This window comes from Mauremys mutica, chromosome 24, assembly GCF_020497125.1.
Source record: "Mauremys mutica isolate MM-2020 ecotype Southern chromosome 24, ASM2049712v1, whole genome shotgun sequence".
Classification (NCBI taxonomy): Eukaryota; Metazoa; Chordata; order Testudines; family Geoemydidae; genus Mauremys; species Mauremys mutica.
Window position 1 is genome coordinate 13,790,865 of NC_059095.1, and position 20,174 is coordinate 13,811,038.

Consider the following 20,174-nt stretch of genomic DNA (forward strand, 5'->3'; position numbering starts at 1 on the left):
GGAGGGGCAGTAGCCAGGGACGCAAGAAGCAGCAAATCAGACTTTTGAGGAGCTTAGGCCACCAGAGGGCCTGGAACCCTTCTCACCCTTTGCATGGCCAGATCGTGACCATGAGGAGGGAGGAGAAGCAGAGGGAGAGGAAAGCAAATGGGTCACGGGGGGGCAGGGCCGGCTTTAGGAAGTGCGGGGCCCGATTTGAATACCCGGCGGCAGTCTGGGTCTTCGGTGGCGGGTCCTTCACTCGCTCCGGGTCTTCCGCGGCACTGAAGGACCCGCCGCCGAAGTGCCACCGAAGACCCAGACCGCCGCCGGGTGAGTAAAAATTAAAAGGTTAGGCACTGTTCTTTAGGGCGCGGGGCCCAATTCGGGGGACTCGGCCTAAAGCCGGCCCTGCAGAGGGGTGCAGAGCTGAACAATTTTAGTGTTTCCTTTAATCCGTGTACTTGGCATGTTACTATCACAGTAAAGACTCATTAGAAGATGCCCAGAGACACCCCAGTCACCCTCCCCAGCTAGCCACAGGACAATCAGGATAACTCGTTCAGGCCAGAGAAGCTAAACTCGGAGTCGGGCACAGATTCGAAGGGTGTAGCCCAGGGCTTTATGGAACGTGCGCCCTCGCTGCTAAGGAAATGATTATCTGGCTCCAAGACAGACAGGTTGTTTTATACCCAGCCTGAGGGCAGCTAGAATGCAAATGACCAATGACGAGGCTGCTGCCCCCGGGGAGATCATGGCATCCAATGGACTCGGCAGGGTGTGAATCTAGTCCCACTTGTCTCCTCCCTGTTGGCCCAGCTGGGATTCCTGTGTTCTAGTGCCCATGTGACCAGAGCACCTGACTAGCTCCTAGAGCACCTGCTCCAACATCCTGCACCGATAAATGTGGCTCAACGTCGGCCCATTCTGCATTTCACCTTTGGAAGCCCAGTGGCTCCTGGCTGCCAGGGCTGGGTGGGGCTGGGCTATCCCGGGGAGGAGGAGCAGCGGGCCAGCACTATGCATGGCCTCAGGACATGTTGAGAACCACACTCCTAGCGCCGCAGCAGGGGCAGCTAGGAGGAACCTTTGGGTGTGCGTCAGGCAGTTGCAGGGGGCGCGGTCTGGCTGCTGTGAGCTCAGCGAAGGGAGCGAGAGGCCGCCTGCCACCTCAGGCCTGTGATCACTTCCTGGTGACCACACCCTGCTGAGCAGCAGCGTTTCCACAGGTTCAATGGCTTTCCAGGAGCAGCACTCAGCGACTTGCAGCGTCCGAGGTGACCTGCAGCAGGAATGGCTCCTTCGGCAGCATGTTCAGGCCGTGCAGATCTGCGAGGACGGGGATTTCTGGTCACAGGGGACTGAGCTCTCCCGGGCAGGGCCGGCTCCAGCGTTTTTGCCGCCCCAAGTGGCGGGGAAAAAAAAAAAAAGCTGTGATCGGCGACACTTCGGCAGCAGCTCTACTGCCGCAGCTTAATTCTGTGGTGGCAATTCAGCAGCAGGTCCTTCCCTCCGAGAGGGACTGAGGGACCCACCGCCGAAGAGCCGGACGTGCCGCCCCCTTTCCTTAGGCCGCCCCAAGCACCTGCTTGCTGCGCTGGTGCCTGGAGCCGGCCCTGCTTCCAGGGACAGTGTGAGCCAAGCCCCAGCAGGATCCCACCCGCAGCCCTTGGCAGGGAGCGTTGGGGCTGCAGTCGCCCAAAGACAGATTTTCTAACCCGACCTTCAGGTGCACGCGGCGGGCTGGAGTTGAGAGCAAATGGGAATCAGGCACATTGTAGCCAAGTATCAGGGGGGAGCCACGTTAGTCTGTATCCACAGAAACAACAAGGAGTCCGGTGGCAAATAAATCTGTTAGTCTTTAAGGTGCCACCGGACTCCTTGTTATTGTAGCCAAGGCCTTGCCCCCTTCGCTGCAGCAGGGGGACACAACGCGAGAAGGGAAGGGGAAGAGCAGGAGAGGGAGAGGGAGAGAGATTAGGGCAGTGAAACTGAGCAGAGCTCCAGGAGCGAGTCGGAGAATTCCATGAAACATGGGGAAAAAAATCTGTTTTTGAAAGAATTCCAAGAAGTGAGTTAATTAGCTGGGGAGCAGGGAACATGCAATTGTTCAGCGCTGACCCGCTGGAACATCTGTCTGCATCTGCTGGCTGACTGCCCCAGCGCTGCAGGAACAATGATGTTTGCTTTTGTGGGAAATTGCTGGAACAAACAACCCCGCAGGTTGGGGAGCGAAAGGGAGGGGAGTTTGTAATTCCCAGAACCAGCGCCAGATCAGAGCAGCCAGCACCCCAGCCCCAACAGCTCATGATAAACTCCAGCTCCAAAAACAACCCTCTTATCAGATGTGATACATCACTGAAAGCCGCTCAGCCAATCACAAGAGATTGACTGCAGCCCACAGGCCGCAGATTAGAACAAACCCCAGACAAAGTGAATGCAGCAATATCTCAAACATAACACAGCCCCAGCTTCCCACCGGAGTCCTCCTTCTCCTGACGCACCCAGAGATGAGCAGAGATGAGCAGGAGTCACCAGACTTGGCTCCGCCTCTGGATTTTGACTCCCACAAAGGACAGTGGGGCTGGATCCAGAGTTTGGGGTAAAATCTGCAGCTAGATTTGGACTCCCCGAAGTCCAAGGGTGCTGAATCTGAGGTTTGGTTTCAACCCCTTGCTAGGAACGAGATGTAACATAGTGACATAGCAGCATGTCCCTCAGTTTCAGAGTCTCCTGAATGCGCCAGAGCTACTCAGATTCCCGAGAGCGTGTGGATGTGCTGTTATCCACAGTGACAGCAGAATTGTTCCAAATAATGGTCATGCCAGACATGTCAGTGCCATGAGAGGCGATGGTGGGGGTAGTCATGTGAACCCCCTGATTTGCTGCTTGGGAGCATGCTCAGTAACATCTGCTGAAGCCACTGCCCTCACTCCCTCTCCCCCCACGCCCTACTCTTGGCAGGTACAGGTAATCTTTGGACTGATGCACATACTGGTTTCACTTGGTGGACGCATACAGAAATCTGAGATCTCTGGGCTCTGGCACACTCTGTCTCCTGCAGAGATCATGGGGCTCCGGCATGCCAGAGGAGAAGCCCGTGATTACAGCTGGGACACAAGAGACCCAGGTTTAATTCTTAGCTCAGCCACAGACTGTGTGTGAGACCTCAGGCAAGTCACTTCATCTCTTTGTGCCTCCCTCGGCTCCCCTATCTGTGAAATGGGAACAATGATCCATCCCTGCCTGGCCAGGTGTGGGGAGGACGAATGATTGTGACGTGCTCAGCGCCTGCAGAGACGTGGGGCATACAAGGGTCCAAAAGGCAGGCTGGGAGCTGCCAGGGTAAAAAGGGGTAAAAATAAGAAACGGAAAAATGAGGGTGACTATTAGGGAAGGACTCTGCCAGCCTCCAGGGCACGGCAGGGGGTGGGAATCTCTCTCTCCAAGGAGGACTGGCAGGGGTCGTGGAGGAGCTAAGAGATCTTCAGCATTATCAGAGATGTTTATTCTTTAAACACTGCAGCACATTTACAAGAAAAACCCAGTGTTGGGGAGGGGGAAGGCAGGTTTTGTCTGATAGCTGCAATACTTGCATCTGGCAGCAGGGGGCACCACACTCTGCTCCTGATCAGAAAGGAAGAAAATCAGAGCAGGGAAGCTGCTGAGAGCAGGATTAGCATCGGCCTGTGAGAACAGGACATGCCATACGACCCTGTGTGTGTCACACAGCCCTGGCCCAGGCGGGGTCACAGCAGAGTCCAGCTAGGCCAGAATCCTGTGTCCAGCAGCAACCAGCATCAGGTTCCAGAGGAAGGTGAAAGAAGCCCCTAGTGATCCTGCTCATAGGGAACGTTTGTTCCTACTCCCTGTCACTTAGTGGTCGGCTTATACCCTGAACCTGGAAGGTTTATAGCCCATCTGCCTAGTGCGATGATGGACGTGCCCATTATCCATAGAAATGTCAATTCTTGGTTTGAATCCTACTCTAAGCTCTTGGCCACAGTGATATCTTGTGGCAGTGAGTTCCGCTGGTCATTGGGTGGGGAAAGCATTCCCTTTGATCAGTTTGCTGATCTTTCAATTTCTCTTGTTTTCTATATGGTCATGATGGAGGGGCAACCAGGCCAGACCCGAGTGGTGCTGCAACCCCGTACACCAGAGCAGGGCCCAGCCACCACTGCAGGATGAGTGCAGGGCAGGCATGCTCTTCAGCCTCCACCACCGGGGCCTCCTCTTCCCCCCGGGCCAGCAACCCACCGTTTGGGGACACTGCTCTGTTAAGTCACGGCCCCACAGAAATATCCAGTATCCGTCACTCTTTTCTCACTGTGACAAACCTGTGGAACAAGTTCTAGCTATAGAACTTCGGCAGCGGCAGCATGCAGAGGACTCAGCCAGAAGAGGAAGGCTGGCCCCGTGGTAAGGGCACTAGCCTGGGGCACAGGAGACCCAGGTACAATTCACTGCTCTGGGCAAGTTGCTTAGCCCCAGCTCCTCAAAGGTATTTTGGCTCCTAACTGCCACTGGTTCCAATGGCAGTTAGGAGCCTTGGCCTCTCTGCCACTCGGTCACCTCTCTGTAAAACGAGGACTGTGACAGACGTGGGGTTTCCTGCACTCTGCTGCAGAAACCTCACCGAAGTACGTTTCAGTGTCTTCCAAGGTCATTGTATTAACAGTGCAAATGTTGCTGTGTTATGGTGGGACTGTCTGTAGGAGCCAAGACTACATAACCCCTGGGAAGTGCTGTGAGCATCAAAGGGTTCTTAAGAGAATGGGCCAGACGAGACTGAACTGTTGCTTGGGTGAGTTTCCCAGGAAATACTTGGGAGGCAGGGAATGCAGATTACCCACCTCTGGACCCGTCCTTTCCAAGCCAGGCCTTGCAGAGAAACCCGCTCTCTGTCCGGTTACTTACTCACGGGCTCTGCAGACCACACACACATTGGGTAAAGGGGCATCTGCAGAGTCATGGGTGGGCTTGTTCTGAGCTAGCAGCTGTTATGAACTTGTGGCCACAGAATAATCCCTGGGTGGGGTTGGGAATAAGTTTACTGGCATGGGGGGAGGTTCGTATTGTTTTCAGGGTGGTGTTTTCTCTGTAATGCTTCAACCTTAAGAATAAATGTACATGCTTAGAAAGCACTGTGAGGTAACTTGTGCCTGTGGGTAATTATGCCAGTCATCATAGTCTTCAAAGGCCTGTTCAGGCCATCGGTTTTACTGTGGAGTAACACAGTGTAGGCAGAGAACTGTGCAGCGGGGAGAAAGCTTGGTGAGGAAGGAGACAGAGGTCAGCTGAGGAGCCAGGTGCCTAGAGTGGGTTCCCTTGCCGGACCACGAGGAGGGAAATAGAGGTGCCATTGCCCAGGCTATGCAGGGCTGAGAGCTCTGTCCTACCCCACGGGGTAAATCCATTCAAGATTGTGTGGTGCTCAGATCCTACGGTGATGGAGCCAGGTAAGTACTTTCGAGGAAATCCCTGACCCATTGTGCTAGGTTCTGCATAAATGTGACAATTCCTGACCCAGGGACCTTAAAGCTAAGAGCCACCGGACCCGAGAGGTCAAGACGAGCAGGCTTGGTGGGGGTAACAACCAGAGCAGGCAGTGGCAGTGCAGATTAGCTGTGTGACCCATGCGTGGGAGCAAGAAGCCAACCAGCAGCCTCAGCCAGGGGTCGTCGTCTGCAAGCATCAGGGCAGGGATGAGTTTCTAGACGTCTGAGCAGCCTCAGACTGGGCTGATGATCGAGCCGTGAATGAAAGTGCTGGGTCTCTGCAGCTAGCCTGCCTCCTAGTGCCACTAACCATCGCAGTGTGTGAACGCAGCGGGGGTCGTGAATTCCCAAAGTGGAGGGCGCAGCAGTGCCCAGATCTCCAGCTTCTTAGCCGTTCAAAGGTGCCTGCGGCTGGTGCTGTCTGGCTGCCTGCACCCAGGGGCCGTGCCAGGGCAGTGATGCTCTCGCTGCTGATCAGAAATATCACACCTCCGCCTAGAAGGATTAGTCACCAGGGAGCTGACTCAGAAAGCAGCCCCTGAGAGCCCAGAGCTCAGCGCTCCCCGTGGGTGGACACGACACAGCTGCCGTGTGGGCTGCGAAGAGAAGAGGAACAACAGCCGGCGCAGAGTCGCACCTGCTTTGGGAACTGCCCGCAGACGAGCTTCGAACCAGCTCCCTCTGACAGCAGAGGATATTTTTTCAGACCCGCTGGCAATCGAGTCCCCTGGCTCTAAGCCCTGTAATTACACGGCTAATCACAGACATTAGACAGCAGCCTAATGCAGCCTGCCAGTTCCTCGAGGACTCAGTTACATTCACGGAGAACACGCGTTTGGAGCTTGTGCCTTTCCTTGTTTCTAGGCCCAATCCGCCTAGAGAAGGAATGAGACCTACTGGTCCAAGACGGGAGGTTTGTAACCTGACCGCTGCTCGGGGGCATCCATTCACCAGTCCCGTGTCCAGGGCCGGCTCCAGGGTTTTTGCCGCCCCAAGCAGCAAAAAAACCCCTGCGATCGCGATCAGCTCTACCGTCGCCGTTTCAGTGTCCGACGGCAATTCGGCGGCTGGTCCTTCCCTCCGACAGGGACTGAAGGACCCGCCGCTGAACTGCCGCCAAGAGTCCCTCTCCGTTGGCCACCGCAAGCACCTGCTTGCTGGGCTGCTGCCTGGAGCCGGCCCTGCCCGTGCCCCTGCTTGCTGCAGCTGTACCAATATTCCTTCCAGGCTTCACCTGAGCTTTTCTTAAAGTCCTCCAGCCCAGAGGTTCTTCCCAGGAGCTCTGCAGGTGCTCTACCCACGCCTGCGAGCACAGTACAGTACCAGCTATCTGCTGTGTTTGCTGGACTCCACCCAAGTCCTCGCGCGCATCTGGCACATGGCAAACTTGCCAGTTTTATAGATGAAAGGGCCTTAAAACCTCTGCCCGGGGCCCTCCCTGACCTTCCCAGCTGCTCAGTGAGCAATGTCTCACAGCCAGACATTCATGGAACCAGCGCTCAAGTCCCTTGGGATCTGTACATACAGAGGCTCCTAGTCCTGCCTGGACGGTGGGATTACAGCCAGGTCTAGACACCATCCTCTTCCCGCCCAGCCTGGGCCAGCGGAGCCTGGGAGCCACACATGGGGACGGGAAGGAAGGAGTAGGTCAGAGGCAGGGCTGGGGACACTGTCCTTCTGAACTACAGCTGGCAACGCTTGGCAACCAGCCCCGCCTCACCGCGAGAGGTGCACACGGGTCTGGCACTGGCTCCAGCTACAGACCGGCTTCGAGGTGCAGCCCCCGGACAGCGCATGGCAGGGGCCAGGGCATGCCTGCAGGAGGAAAGGTCACAACCTGCTAGCCAGCTGCAGCTGAATCAGTGCCCTGGGCACTGCCTCTGCCCTGGCAGGTGCCCTGGGCACTGATCGGTATCCAGGAAGTCAGACTCCCCCAGCCAGCAGGGCTGGAACAACCTTTGCCAGGCCAAGCTCTGATGGGTACAGCCTGGTGCCACAGCAGTGGGGCAGCCCCGAACCTCTCCTTCCCCTTGAATCTGGGTCTGGGTTTGTTCTGCCCCTCCCCCAGTCGATTAGCCCTATTTCAGGGCCTGATCCAGATCCCACCGTGTCTCTCCACTGACTTCAGTGGGAGTCAGATCAGACCCTCTGCCGGCACCATGGCTCCTTGGTGTCCACCCCCTGCAAGTTCCAGGAGGCCAGGCCGAGGCTCTGGGATGCTCTGATGCTCTTTCATGGGATGAGGGCAGCATTACATTGAGCTGAGTCGTCACAGCTTCAGCCTCCAAGCCCACCCCAAAGCTCTCGCATGTCTGCCCACTATTATCAGGAGTGGTGTGGTGCAGACAGACTGTGCTGCATGGAGCTCTGGGCCAGGCACTTTTCCCCTCCCAAGTTAAAGCCGAAAAGGCCACAGCCTTGTGCTTCAAAGCCTGCTTTGTACTCAAGCCTATTCCAGACAGATGGAGGCTGAGGGGAGCAGCCAGCACGGAAACCCAGCAGTCACCCTGGATTTTCCCCCAGCTGCTGCAAGGAAACACCGTGCCCAGGAGAAGAACATTGCTTTCCTTCCCACTGCCCACAGCTGTGCAGACTCGGTCCAGCCGGTCCTGCCCTCCAGGCCAGGCTGTATTACACAGCAGCCCTGCAGAATCCCAGCGCCTTCCGCAGCCAGCAAAGCCCAGCAATGGTCTCACACTTCTTGTCCTCCTGAGAGACTCCGGCTCCCAGACACACTGGATTAGATTTTGCTCCCTGTAACGTCCCCACTGAATTCAAATGGGTCACTTTAGATTTACACTAGTGCCATTGACAGCACAGTGCGGCTGCACCAAGGCCGGAGCGCCCAGATTTTGCAGGGCATTCCACAATGCAGCTCAATCCGGTTCCCTGTTCTGCAGAGGACAGACAGACCAACCTACCATTCGAATGCTCTGTAGCCTAGGGGGAAGTGCACTGAACTGGGAGCAAGGAGACCCTGCACTCGAGTATCCCATCTACTGACTGCTGTTAATGTCAATCGAGCGAAGCCCCGTGTCCCGTCCCAGGCAGGATAAACATGCTAAATGAGAGGTTACACGAGATCATTACTGGCAGGGTGCAGAACAGAACCCAGGTTTCTGCTACTCAGCCACACTGCCTTCCAGGCTGATTGTACCAGCTCTATGTGTGTGGCTATCCTGTCTCTAGCCACCAGAGCCAGGAAGGGAAGCCCAGGTTCCCGATCACTTGCATTCTACTGCTCTCTGGCAAATAACTGTAACCCACTGGCAAAGGGTGTGTTACGTCCACAAAGACATGGCAAGTCCCCAAAGAATAGGAGTTGCCCCTTCGCCTCCCGTGTAGAGGTCTGGGGAACTGAAAGTCCTGTGTTCAAAGCACTAAGGATGGGCCATATGGGGAGAGCTTACAGCTGCTCAAGACAAAACTTCTGGTTTCCCAGTTTCCTCTTTCAGAAAAACATGGATTATTGCACTGACACTGTGAGAAAACAACAGCTTCTATAGCAAGTAACACTCATAATCTGGCACTTGTGGTGGAACATGCAACAAAGTCCAGATTCCCACATTCTGCACATCTGTCATATGTTTACCCATCTAAGGTACATATCTGACCCTCTCACTACAATATCTGAGCACCTGCCAGTCGCTACTGTATTTACCCTCCCCACTACTCATGAGGAACTGAGACACTGGGAGCCAGTGACTTGCCCGAGGTCACACAGGAAGTCTGTGGCAGAGCAAGGACTCTCCAGAGGTGTTCTTCCTCTCAGGGGGAAGAAGCCATGGATTTCCACAGCTTGTGCCACACACTGGCAGGTGTGAAGGCTGAGAGGACATTACCACCCAGAGTGTCAAACTCTGATGCAGTGGAAAGGTGGTTATATAAATCTGGGGCTGGGGGGTCTCCTGGCACCCCCATGCCGAGGTGCTGCTCTGGCCCCACCCTGGGAGCGGAGGGGCACTGTGCATTTCAAACATGGGCAGAGTAAATTCTCCTCCTCTGCACTGGGCCTATGCACAGCTTCTGTTCCTTTCCGAGGGCTCAAGCGGGACATGCAAGGAGCACAGGACTTGGGGTGGCCCCAGGCATGGGATGAACCCCACTCTCTTTGCACGTACTGCGTGGGAATGGAGGGGAGGGAGATGGACATTCTCTGGCAGCAAAGAGACCATACCAAAGCCAGGAGAACTGCCCTGACAGAGCCCCTCACGCAAAGGCTCCTGCTGCTGGGCGGCGTGAGGCGGCTGCTGGCTCATCACACGCTCACAGGAGGCAGGACTAGCTCAGTCTCTCTGCTCGCTTAGACAGAAAAGCCTGGTGCCGTTATCTGCCAGAGCCCCGCCGGGCTCCGGGACGCACTGTGAGGAATCAGACCAACAGAGATTCCTTAAAATAACCCCAGCAGGCTGCCTCCCCGCACCGCCAGGCCACATCCACTGACCTGAGTGACCGAAACGAGTGTGTGCTGCTTCTTACTCCTGGTAGCTCTGCCAAGCCAGCCCGGGGGAGCGAGCAGGGCTCTATTCCTGCCTGGGGTGACCACCCTGCCACGGGGTTTCTTACAAATCCAAGCTAATAACAAATCAGCCAGCGACGAGCTTGCTTATTACGTTCCACTTGGTGACCTGTGCAAACCCATCCGCACCGAAGGGATTGCACAGGAGTCACCGGGCCTAGCTTGGCTGCAGAATCTCTGTTACGGGTGATGCCAGGAAGGCTGGCAAGGCCCAGCTTGACGCTCAGAGGCCAGGCGGACACAGAGCTGACAGAGCCAGCTCTTAAGCTTTCCTTCCAGCAGCCCCTGGTGCAGAAGGAACCTTGGGGGCCGGGAGGAGAGGAGGATTGGCTGGAGCACATCACAATCCATCTGTGCGCAGCTTTGTGGATGGTTTCTCGGGGACCCCTACTGGCTAGCACACATTAGAGCAGCCCCCAGGCTACTCTAACTTGTGCTGGGGCCAAGCAGAGAAACATGCAGCAGTAACCATCTCCCTAAGGGGCTTCTCCATCCCCTAAGGCTCCAATCACAACATGACCCTGTATTTTTTACTGGTTGTCTTCATCTGGTGTTCCCATGCTCCCTGCCCTCCAAAGGGCATGTCTGTCTGTCTGTCCAGCCATTTTTACTGCACTCCTCAGCATGGTGAGTGGGTGCTTCTGTTAGAAACCTGGCCACATATGGGCCTTTAGAGAAAGACCTGCTTTAAACCTCTTTGGGGTGATTTTCAAAAGCACTTTAGGGATTTAGGAGCACAAATGCCATTGAAAGCCAAAGAGATTTAGGAGCACAGTTTCCTTAGGTGTTTTTGAAAGTTTCCCTCTTTCTCTAGTCTAAAAGCATCAGAGCATTCTGGGAAACCACTAACCTCCTTATACCTAGATCTTAACCCTCCTTCCTCCAGCAGACTCCAGGACAGGCTGACCCTCCCAGGGGGTTCACACATGGAGAATAAATCAAACCAGAGGAAAAGGGACAGTGACAGACCGACCGCTACGTAGCCATCTCTTGCACCACAATTAATTACCCTGCTTCCTGAGAGAAGGGAAACAGAGGAGCAGCTCCCATCCGCCGGGAAACCTGGCTCTATCCTGTGCGGGGAGCGTGCCAGGAAAAACCTTCCACACTCCATCCCAGACTTCCTGAGGAGCTTCAGCCTTCAAACAAACCGTCTGGGAGACAATCCAGGGCTCAGCCACTCGGCCTTTGAAAATATCCCCAGCTGCCATGTCCTCCCTCCTGCCCTCCAGCCAGAACCTGCATCCATGTCTTCTGCCAGCCACGGAGAGTGGGTTTCTCCTAGAGTCCAGTCCCATCTCACAGCACATCGCAGTCACGGGCAAGGAGTCCTGGCATGTCAGAGGTTGCCCTGCACGTGAATCCTAGCAGAGTCTGTTCTCCTCGGAGCTAGGCTCCGGATGAGCAAGGCACACGAGCTCCCCCTGCATCACTTTACTGCTGTGATCCAGTCTCTCCCTGCCCCTGTTGCATGGCGACATTCCCATAGGAGATCCTGGCCAGCCCCTGTGCAGAGGTGCGAGGGGGAGGTGGAGTCCTAGTCTCCTCTCCTAGCTACCCAGGGAGCTGCTAGCAGAAATGGGGCACTAGACTGGCAGAACTGCTATAGCCTCAAGGTGCCACAGCCATGGTGAGGGCAGCCTTGATGTATTTATTCCAGATGGTTTAAACTGATACCACTGTTATGTGTCGATCAGCCCTGGGGAGAAATTACATTGACTGTAAGATCGCGGCCCGTGTCAGAGACCCACAGGATTGGGGCTACGCCCCCAGCATTGAAACAGTCTCCAGGAGGAACCCTTCAGTGTGGCAGACCCCTTGGGGTGCCGCTTTTCCTCCCAGAGTGAGCCACACCACCCCCTCCTTAGACTGGCCCTCTGGGCCTGCCGCCCTCCTGCTTCATACTCTGAGCTCTGCTCAGCGAGTCGGGCTGAGACGTGTGCACTCTGCAGGCATTGCTGCACCTCACCAAGCATTTGCAGTGACACTCACAGCGCTGTCAAAACAGTCGGGATTTGTCATTAACTGGAAGGCAGCATGGTAAGTCCGTAGCTTAGCAGAGAACTGAAGGTCCGAACAGAGACCATCCTGGTCAGCCCAGAGCCCAGCCAAGCTGCAGTGAACCCCACTGTTCAAGCTCTGTCTGTCTGCCTGTGGTGGGAGCCCCCCAACAGCCAGCTCTTATGCCCCCACCTCACCCCTCGCACTCCTTTGTTCTCAAGCGTCCCTGATGAGAGGTGGGGAGATCCCTCACCCTGGTGATTGCTAGGTGTCAGCGTCCCGGTGACTGGCTTTGTCATTGTCTTCATGGATTTTCCACTGATATGGGGTCGCCTCAGCCAGTCTTTTTCCAATGGCCCAGCCAGGCTCAGACAGCTGGGCCACGTTCATACCCATGTCTCCTCGCCTGCCCTGAGAACAAGCAGTTCTGTCCCGCCCACTGGGTAACAGTACAGCATATAGGGGAAACTGAGGCATACATAGGCTTCATGAAAATGCTACAGAAAATTCCCACATCCTCACAACCAGGATCACTCGTCTGACTTTTTTTTGAAAATCAGAACCGCATTTGCTTTCTCCAGTCTCCTGGTAGCTCCATGGTTTTCCATGACTTTTCAGTCGTCAGTGGTACAGCACCACGTTTCTTAGCGCAGTCCCTCGTTGTTCTGGGATGTGAACCAGACAGTCAAGGTGGATTTGAATAAGTTATCATCCTCTGGAGGGTCTGTGCTTTCTCTTCATCAGTCTCTCTTTTACCAGGTCTTCATTACTTACCTCGTGGGCCAAACTTCTTTTCACTATTTCTCTTGTTGAAGACAGGTTCTTAAAGAGCAGTTCAGCATCTCAGCCATTTTCATAGATGATAAAGTGAGAAGGGACCATTGTGATCAGCTGGTCCGACCTCCTGGATAACCTGGGCCAGAGAACTGCCCCCAGATAATACCTTTTTGAACTAGCCCAGTGGTTTCCAACCTTTTTTCATTTGCGGACCCCTCCAATTTTTCGAATGGAGGCACGACCCCTTTGGAAATCTTAGACGTAGTCTCTGGCCCCCCAGAGGTCCATGGAGACGGGTTGAAAAGCACTGAAGTGACGCATCTCTGTTAGGCCTCACACTGGTTACTGTTCTTGGTTAGCTTGCTGAGAGCTTGTCTAGAGTAGAAAAGTTGCAAAGATTAAACTACATCTTTTAAAACTAATCTAGTTAAACCAGCACAAACGCCTCATGTAGATGCACTGAAACAGGTTTAAGCCATTCTTAAATTGCTTTGCCTTGCACAGGTAAGTTATTGAATGAAGCTCAACCAACGGAACCAAGGGGTTAGCTGCTTTAAGTGTGTTTGCATTAGGGGGTTTCACCGGTTGATTAGATCTATTTAAAAAGGAGAGAGTGAGAATGGTCTTAGTGGCTGCAAATGTGCTAGGAAGCTGGGTGCATCTAATAACAAAACCTTGCTCTTTTCATCAGAGAATCTCAAAGCAATTTACAAACAAGTCAGTTTGTAACAGATGGAGAAACTGAGGCACAAAGTGGTGAAGTCACTTGCCCAAGATCATTCAGCTGGTCAGTGGGTGGCAAAGCTGCAAACAGAATTCCAGGTCTTGCGAGTCTCAATCCAGTGCTCTCCCCACTAGGCAGCACCACCTCCCCCTAGTTATGGGGGGTACAGTGCGGCGATCTGCCATAGCCACATTGCACTGCAGAGGCAGCAGTGTTAATCCAAGCACACTGTTCTTTAGTTTGCTCCTTTCTTTGACTGGTTGACACATTCAGGAACAATTCAGAGTAAGAGTGCCCAGAGCTGAAACCATAAAGGAGCCAGACGTCACTGCGGCAGGATCCCAGCCCCTCTACCAGCCATTTCAGCAGGTGGGCCTGGCACCTGGGGCAGAGACCCCACCCTCTCCAGCCCTGAATCCAGTCAAGCCTGTCTGCAAAGAGCGATTCCTGCCCAGGGAGAGCACAGTGATCCATGTGTTGGAGACACATGGCATCAGCTGCCCCAGTCAAACATTAACCAGCACCGTCCACTGGCAGCAGCTCTGGCAAGGTCTCTCTCCACCGCACAGCTGCCTTTTTGTGGAGCCTGGCACCTCCTCTTCTTATCATCAAGCTCTATTACAGTAGCAGCCCATGCCAATCCCTGCCCCAATGACCAAACAGTCTAGCTGACCCAGCAGGATGGGCACCAGGGTTATAGCCAAGGCCAACGGCAGAGCCAGGATTAGAACCCATGTCTCCTGAGTGCCGGCCCAGTGACTCTTTCTTTGTGTCACTCAAGTGGCTCAGCCCCTCACTCCCACTGGCAACACAACTGACTTCGGTTACTCCCCAGTTAGCCCAGCAGGAGCCAGAGGAGAATCAGTGACCCTGCTTAGAGGCCTCGCTGCGTCACCCCTTAGCACACAGGTCGCTGCACACTCACCAACGCCTCTCCCCATCACACCAGGCTGGAGGGGAGGCCACAGAGCCGGGACTCAATGGGCCTGGCGGGATATAAGGGGCTCGCCCATCTCAGACGTTCCTTCGCACCGGGGGAGTTCTAGGCCAGGCTTTCAAGGGCTCAGCGCCCAGCTCTTCAGGTGCTACACAAGAGATGAGAATTTGAAAATCTGGCTACGTTCATCTCTCAGCGCGAGCCCTGGACCGTCCCACTGCCCCCGCTGCGTCTGAGCAAACGCCCCTGGTTAGGAAGTTTTCTGGCCTTAGCTCTCAGCACGTCTCCACTAATGCTGGGCAGGTCTGTTCTCCAGTTTCCTGCTGCTCGGGGGCCTCTCACACAACAGCGTTAAGTCACCTCCAAGCCGTTCTCTGGCACTTTCCACGGACCCCGCTAGAGAGGAAGCTGTGCTGTTATTTTTAAAGGCAGGGTGGAAACGGAGCCCCCCCAGCTCCCCCGGACACAAGCAAGGGCTTTGCTCGGCTCTTTCTCCTCCTCTCGGATGTTTAGATGGGGAACTATGAGGTTCGTCAGCTGCCCAAGCAGTCACTAGCTCTGGGGCTGTGCTGCCCTTCTCTGGCCTTTGGGGGGACAGTTCATGGAGCTCCCCCTGACTTTCCAATCCATCCCCCCCGGGAGTTCCAAGGCTGGACTGTTCTTTTATAGTCTATTTGCTAGACTATCAAAATGAAAAAACTCTGTGGCCGTCTGTACAAAGCTCAGAAAGCAGGGCCAGCTCCATACAGCATCACTGCAAACCCTCCCGGGCCAGGCAGCAGAGAATTCAATGCAGCCCAGCTCCCACAAACACTTCCACCGTGAGTCACATTCCCAAACCACATACAATGGCAGGAAACGTCCAGGGAGCCAGGAGTGTGGAATGTGCAAGTGGAACAGAGCCTGGACGCAGGCTCTGCATTTCTCGCCTGGTAAGCAGCAGGTGTGTGGAGGAATCTAGGGGCTCCTGGGGCCTGATTCCAAGTCAGTCGAGTGACACTGGCACAAAGACCAGGCCCCAGGTCTTTGTCTTTATTTCTCTGAATGTTCCTTGCTGTGTTTTCAATGGCCACAAGTGAGGTCCCAATCCCCTGCAGCACGCGGCACCTAAGTTATGCAGCAGGCTCCCACTTTTCCACGGGACCCCCTCTGGATTTATACAGCCCCGCAGGAACCTCCTGCAGCTGTGGCAGGACCAGAGAACTCTCCTCCTCAGCACATGGCAAGTCTGCAGCTGGAGAGGTTCTGTGGCCAGCTGGGGGGGCTGGGTTAGCAGACCTTGCCCAAGGGACAGAAATAAATGGGGAGCCACGCTCTAGGACACCTTGCAGGCCCCAAGCCCAGGTGCAGACCTGCTGAGGGGGAAGCAGGGGAGCGTCCCAGGAGAAGAGCACCGGGCAGAGAAGAGGGAGTCGGAATTTGTGTGAATTGACAGGGCAGCGAGCAGCTTTGCTGCAGACACTTGAGGATAAGGAGAATCCCGTGGCCAGCTGCGAATCAAGCTACGTGTGGAAGGCACTGACCTCAATGAGACCTTCTCCTCCACTCCAGCTCCCCCAGCATCTGCCTCGCCTGGTCTCTAGCTCTCTGCCCCAACATAGTCTCATCCTCAAGGATCCCAAAGCACTTAGAACGTCCCGCGATCGCCTGTTACTGTACATGAAGCACCGAGCCTGCCCTGAAATGCAGCCATGTTGCTATCCGAGATGGGGCTGGCTCCCAAGTGGGGGTTGCAAGGAAAAGACTGGCCATTACTCATAACGATGTGTGGTGAGATGTACCGGTCCCATCCAGGGGATGGCAGTAAAAGCCTTAACTCCCGGAGCAGAACGAAGACCTAAGCAGGGATCATTCCTAGAAACTGTGAGCTGACACCTGCCTGCCTCCTGCCCCACTGGTTTGTATTGGTTTCTTGCCAGGTCCAAACCTTGGCTGCACAAAGCCGCCCATTGTCCTTTCTTGACTAAGATCAGGTAGACGCCAGGCTGAAGGAAGCCGTTCTCGGAGTCTCTGTTCAAATCCCTGACTGAAAAGATTTACTGTTGTCAGCCGAGGGCCAAGGCCCTGGAATACTGGCCCCTACCACACCTTCTGTCTAGAAGAAACGGACTGCAGTGCTGCCAACTCTCGCAATTTTATCATGAGTGCCGTGATATTGGGGTGAAGCCCCAGCTCCTGGAGCCAGGTGAATACGGGCAAAGCTCAGCTTATATTTATGAAAAACATTTCTAGCCCTCCTGGCCGTGGAGAAAAGCTGGGCATGTGACCCTGGACAGTGCAACCTAAAAGCTCAGAAAGCTAAAAAGAAAAAAATCTTTAAAAATCTCATGATGTCAAACCCAATCTCTTATTTGAGGGCCTGACTCCTGGTTCTTGACCATTTGGGATCAGCCGTACTGTGATAGCTTGAACACTGCATGGAAACTGAACTCTGAATTTTCTGGCTTTCCAGCCTGCAGGGTCTGGCTGGGCTCTGTGTTTTGTGGGGGAGTCTGGAGTGTGTTATCAGATGGGGATGTGGGGCTATGTGGCTTTTTTAAAAGCTTCACAGTCCTTTAAGCCACTTTCCAAAGAGGTCAGTCTGGTGTCTGCTCCCCCCAGCTGCGGCACAGTCTGCTCCTGGGAACCCGGGAACGCTTTTCTAGGCGATTTCGAGTGGGATAAGTGACCGAGACGATGGCTCCAGCTGATCCTTGCGCTTTGCCAAATCATTGAGGTCATCAAGAGCGTGAGGGGGACAGTGGCCAGAGCAGCCCCAGGCTGATTTATCTTTGCAAAGCACATTTCCCCTTGAGCTGGGTCATGGAGATAAGCTCTGCAGACCCAGCGCTGAGGCTGTTCCAGAGTTAAAGGGAAACCTCTGAGCAAGCAGGCTGCTTCCTCTCCAGTGAGCGGGCAGAAATCCTCCCCAAGAGCTGCCAAAGCCAGGCTGGGAACGCCAGGCCCCAGCCAGGCGAGAACAGCAGGAGAAGCTCGGAGCAGGGTAGATGGGCTGGCTGCACAGCTCGCTCGGGCCTGCTTTTCAGAAGGGACGGCACCTGTAATGCCGGCTGCCATCTGGGCGCTCGGTGTCTAAGATTCGTCTCATGTGGCCTCTCCAATACTGGAGGTTTGCAACCAAAGTAGCCAGCCCTGTACTATCCTCTGCGAATCTCTGGGGATGAATGGTCCTTCTGACACTCCCAGGATACCACATCCTCCACCCAAGACGATCCTAGTGTTCTCCTGCCATCAACTTCCCCTTCCATTGCCTGTGAACATGCATCCCACTGGACCTCTTACAGCGCGCCCTTCAAATCAAATCGCCCTCCAGAAGCTCACTGACTCGTGTCTGCACAGTTCCATGGTCAGGCAGCCCAAAGCAGTGATCACTCTTGGAAACATTGGGCCCAAGTGTGTAAAGGTCGTTTCCGCCTGCAATTAGTTGGGGGCTTAAAAGTGAACTCCCCAGACCTGGAGGCCCATGATGTCATCTGGAAACGTCTCGTGTGTCCCTCACCATAGAATTCATTGGACTCCACTGGAGAGCAGTAACCACGCTGGGCAGTACCATTCTGCCCCTCATGCTGGGTACACAGCAGAAAGGTCCTTCTGTCATGCCTAGACCTACACCTCTGACCCGAATGCCTCCCTGAGCAATTACCTTGTTAGCTGTTGTACCATTGGACCTGGTGCTGAAGTTACAGGCTCACTTGTCAGTAGTTTCTTGTTCCATCTTAGAGGCTGGTTCCACACATGGTCTTCTCCATGCATCTGACATCTCGCCTCTTCTCCAGGAGCCATCAGTGACCCTGACACACCACATATCCATCTGCAGGTGAATGCTCCCTGCTTTGTCTGACTGACAGCAGGACGGTAAGAGTGGTCTGAGATGCCCACATGTCGTCTCCAAGACAACCCAGGGATATACATCCCAGGCATCTTTGTTAAGGTTCTCAACTATTCCAAAGTTCATTCAGGAGCCAGAGCCACACCGGAAGGGGTGTAGTTGGTCTGACCCACTGAAGTCAGGACTAGAGGGAAGAAGGCAAGCTTGAATATCCTCAGTCGTCTAATTCCAGGACGGAGTAATGATTTATGGAGTTATCATCATCACAATCTAACCCTCTTCCTTCTGCACAACAGTGGTCCTGTCTATACTAATGCAAAAAAGGCACTGCTGCAAAGGGGCTGTTGGAACATCCTGAGCTTGCGACACCTGGGCCAGATCTTCAGCTGGTGTAAGTGGCATGCTCATTACACCAGCTTGGATCTGGCCCAACATTTCTAGTTAGTTTGATGTACATGCTCCAGTAAAACGGGACATCCATCCATTCCCTCTCTGCAGCTTCCCGTCAATTTCTGGAATCTACATATAACGATATAGACAATGGCTTGAACCTGAATCAATCCAGCAGCAAAAGCACATTGACCATCTCCCACCGACGGAAGACAAATGAACGGGCCTGCAGCAGGTGACCCAGTCTACTTGAGACCAATGGGGAAGTCAGGAGTAAGGTGTCCATGGATGAAACGGTTACATTTTACAAAGAGTAAACACACACTTTCAGCCAGGATAACTCGTGATTTACATTACACGAGTCAGAATGTGTGCACCCAATCTGTGCAAATCTGCATGTTTGTATGTGTGGGCACATGTATGTGCATCTGTATTCATCTGAGAACGCCTCAGTGCAGCAGGGCACACGTATAAAAGGTGTGCTCACAGTTCTTACTACATTGATTCACAAATATATTTGCATGTGCGCACGCTTCCTTTGAAGGCATGCAGGTATGTTTACATACTCACACTGGGTTGACACACATGCACGTTTGTGCCTCCTTGCACATGCAGTGTCTCTATGCCTGCATACACAGTATAAACTCTAAACTCAGCCATGTTTTCATTTTCCTTTCTCTTTCCCTTGGGGATGAATGGTCATCAGACTTTACAACTGTGTTTAATACCCACATAATTTAACTCTACTACCAGGAACAACTGTGCAAGTTCAAACAAGTTCCTAGGCCGCAGCTTTTCATCAGACACTGGAAAGAGTGTGCCAGTGAACTCCACAGCCACGCGTTTCCAGCAGCCCTGGACTTTGTAACCAGCGCCCTGCTGCTAAATTATACTTCATACAACCAGGCTTGAGTCAGAACTCACTAACCCTGGGGGGAATCAGGAGTAGCCCCACTGAGAACAATGGAGTCCGACCGGTGTCAAACGGGGGCAAGAGGTTCAGAATCAGGCCCAATGGCTATGAATGGATACTGTGGCTGGGCTAGGAGTCTTGTGAAAGGGTGGGGCAAATTAACTGCTGTTTCACGGTCTGAGACAACATGTTTGTGCTTCAGCAATAAACCTACTGCAGGCAACAATAAAAGCCCTTGTTCTCTCCCCGTATAACTGAGCACATTTCCAAAGCTCTGGGAGAACCTTAGCTAACCTCTCCTGCCTTTGTGAGAGAATCTCTCCTTTGCTCCGTTGTGCACCCTCCCCACCTGGATCCTCATTAGCACCAAGGGCTTAGCCCAATGAACTGTGCAGTCACTGACATGGGCCCCACCACTGCAATATCTGAGGCCTTGTGTATGGCATCGATGAAGGGATCCTCACAGGTACTTTTCATGTACCTTGCACAGCTCCGGTGCTGTGTGCGTTCTGGCTAATAACGGCATCGCTGGCAGGTGTATGCGCTTACAGCAGCTGGCGTGTCTCCAGGGAGAGCAATTATCCTGGGAAAGCTAATTTGAGGT

At 54.1% G+C, this 20,174-nt stretch overlaps 1 protein-coding gene across 3 annotated transcripts in view; it reads right to left on the bottom strand.

Annotated features, from left to right (window-relative positions):
* KANK3 (KN motif and ankyrin repeat domains 3) overlaps window positions 1–20,174 on the bottom strand; it is a 47,258-nt gene that overhangs the window by 24,812 nt on the left and 2,272 nt on the right. The window contains exon 1 of one of the 3 annotated variants that reach the window (XM_044998685.1): window positions 14,427–14,749. The exons of the other annotated variants lie outside the window; for them this stretch is intronic. The gene's annotated coding sequence lies outside the window, so the exon portion shown is untranslated. Of the gene's footprint in view, window positions 1–14,426; window positions 14,750–20,174 lie in introns of those variants that run through there. 3 annotated transcript variants of the gene reach the window in all.